At 41.9% G+C, this 3013-nt stretch overlaps 1 non-coding gene across 1 annotated transcript; it reads left to right on the top strand.

Annotated features, from left to right (window-relative positions):
- The first annotated feature begins 2241 nt into the window (after positions 1-2241).
- Positions 2242-2349, top strand: LOC127741922 (small nucleolar RNA R71). The gene has a single exon (XR_008003110.1). It is a non-coding gene; the product is annotated as a small nucleolar RNA R71 (small nucleolar RNA).
- Positions 2350-3013: the final 664 nt, after the last annotated feature.

Raw genomic sequence — 3013 nt, 5'->3', positions numbered from 1 at the left:
AAGGGTGTGTTTTTTTTTTTTTTTTGGGAAGAGCTATTGAGGTGATTGGTGAATGGGTGAAGAAGAGAGAGAGTGGTGGGGTAGGTGGGGATCATATGGGGTCCACAGATCTTGAGGTGTCAAGGATAGCTTATCCCTGCACCAAGTGGTGTGTAAAATGCCCTTTCTGCCAATCCTGGCATTAAACGCCGGGCTGCTGCCCTTTTCTGGCATTAAACGCCAGTCTGGTGCCCCTTTCTGGCGTTAAACGCCAGTCTGGTGCCCCTTTCTGGCGTTAAACTCCCAGAATGGTGCCAGACTGGGCGTTAAACGCCCATTTGCTGCCCTTACTGGCGTTTAAACGCCAGCAAGCTTTTCCTCCAGGGTGTACTATTTTTCTTTCTATTTTTCATTCTATTTTTGCCTTTTTCAATTGTTTTTGTGACTTCATATGATCATCAACCTATAGAAAACATAAAATAACAATGGAAAATAGATAAATATAACATTGGGTTGCCTCCCAACAAACGCTTCTTTAATGACAGTAGCTTGACAATGGGCCCTCATGGAGCCTTACAGATGTTCAGAGTAATGTTGGAACCTCCCAACACCAAACCTAGAGTTTGAATGTGGGGGTTCAACACCAAACTTAGAATTTGGTTGTGGCCTCCCAACACTAAACTTAGAGTTTGACTGTGGGGGCTCTGTTTGACTCTGTTTTGAGAGAAGCTCTTCATGCTTCCTCTCCATGGTTACAGAAGGATATCCTTGAGCCTTAAATACAAAGGATTCTTCATTAACTTGAATGATCAATTCTCCTCTGTCAACATCAATCACAGCCTTTGCTGTGGCTAGGAAGGGTCTGCCAAGGATGATGGATTCATCCATGCACTTCCCAGTCTCTAGGACTATGAAATCAGCAGGGATGTAATGGTCTTCATTCTTTACCAAAACATCCTCTACAAGTCCATAAGCTTGTTTTCTTGAATTGTCTGCCATCTCTAGTGAGATTCTTGCAGCTTGTACCTCAAAGATCCCTAGCTTCTCCATTACAGAGAGAGGCATGAGGTTTATGCTTGACCCTAGGTCACACAAATCATTCTCGAAGGTCATGGTGCCTAATGTACAAGGTATTGAGAACTTTCCAAGGTCCTGTCTCTTTTGAGGTAACCTCTGCCTAGTCAAGTCATCCAGTTCTTTGGTGAGCAAAGGGTGTTCATCCTCCCAAGTCTCATTACCAAATAACTTGTCATTTAGCTTCATGATTGCTCCAAGGTACTTGGCAACTTGCTCTTCAGTGACATCTTCGTCCTCTTCAGAGGAAGAATACTCATCAGAGCTCATGAATGGCAGATGTAAATCCAATGGAATCTCTATGATCTCAGTGTGAGTCTCAAATTCCCATGGTTCCTCATTAGGGAACTCATTGGAGGCCAGTGGACGTCCATTGAGGTCTTCCTCAGTGGCGATCACTGCCTCTTCCTCCTCTCCAAATTCGGCCATGTTGATGGCCTTACACTCTCCTTTTGGATTCTCTTATGTATTGCTTGGAAGAGTACTAGGAGGGAGTTCAGTAACTTTCTTACTCAACTGATCCACTTGTGCCTCCAAGTTTCTAATGGAGGACCTTGTTTCAGTCATGAAACTTTGAGTGGTTTTGATTAGATCAGAGACCATGGTTGCTAAGTCAGAGTGGCTCTGCTTAGAATTCTCTGTTTGTTGCTGAGAAGATGATGAAAAAGGCTTGCCATTGCTAAACCTGTTTCTTCCACCATTATTGTTGTTAAAACCTTGTTGAGGTCTCTGTTGATCCTTCCATGATAGATTTGGATGATTTCTCCATGAAGGATTATAGGTGTTTTCATAGGGTTCTCCCATGTAATTCACCTCTTCTATTGATGGGTTCTCAGGATCACAAGCTTCTTCTTCAGATGAAGCATCCTTAGTACTGCCTGGTGCAGCTTGCATTCCAAACAGACTTTGAGAAATCATATTGACTTGCTGAGTCAATATTTTGTTCTGAGCCAATATGGCATTCAAATTATCAATCTCAAGAACTCCTTTCTTCTGATTCGTCCCATTGTTCACAGGATTCCTTTCAGAAGTGTACATGAATTGGTTATTTGCAACCATTTCAATGAGTTATTGAGCTTCTGCAGGCGTCTTCTTCAGATGAAGAGATCCTCCAGCAGAGCTGTCCAATGACATCTTGGACAGTTCAGACAGACCATCATAGAAGATACCTATGATGCTCCATTCAGAAAGCATGTCAGAAGGACACTTTTTGATCAATTGTTTGTATCTTTCCCAAGCTTCATAGAAGGATTCACCTTCCTTCTGTCTGAAGGTTTGGACTTCCACTCTAAGCTTACTTAATTTTTGAGGTGGAAAGAACTTTGCCAATAAGGCATTGACTAGCTTTTCCCAAGAGTTCAGGCTTTCTTTAGGTTGTGAGTCCAACCATATCCTAGCTCTGTCTCTTACAGCAAAAGGGAATAGCATAAGTCTGTAGACCTCAGGGTCAACCCCATTGGTCTTGACAGTGTCACAGATTTGCAAGAATTCAGCTAAAAACTGATGAGAATCTTCCAATGGAAGTCCAAGAAACTTGCAATTCTGTTGCATTAGAGAAACTTTTTGCAGATAATGGTGGTTCATTTATTGTTTGCTGTTACATAGGAGATGCTTCCTTAAAGATTCACTAAGTTTGCTGCTATAAAGCCTTACTTTTACTTGTTCCCTTGCTAACTTTTCCTTCTTTGTTTTGCTTAGAGAGTTAATTATTCTTTGAAGCCTTGGTGGCAAATGTTGCAGCAGCCTTTGGCTTAATTTTGCTCAACATTCCTTCACCACAGTCACTTGGCTCACCCTTTTCTTCCTATGATCATTGATGTCCAGCATCTCTTTGGATAACTAAGTGTTTTGTAGCTAGGTTACTCATTATTGTGGACTTTCAGTTGGCAATCCCAAATCAGTTGATCTAAGTGGCCAAGTTTTAAAATACTCCTCAGAACTTACTTGTCTAAGCATATCC

The sequence above is a fragment of the Arachis duranensis genome, chromosome 9 (genome assembly GCF_000817695.3).
Source record: "Arachis duranensis cultivar V14167 chromosome 9, aradu.V14167.gnm2.J7QH, whole genome shotgun sequence".
Classification (NCBI taxonomy): Eukaryota; Viridiplantae; Streptophyta; class Magnoliopsida; order Fabales; family Fabaceae; genus Arachis; species Arachis duranensis.
The sequence above is the reverse complement of the archived record's forward strand: the minus strand, read 5'-3'. Positions and strand labels throughout refer to the sequence as shown.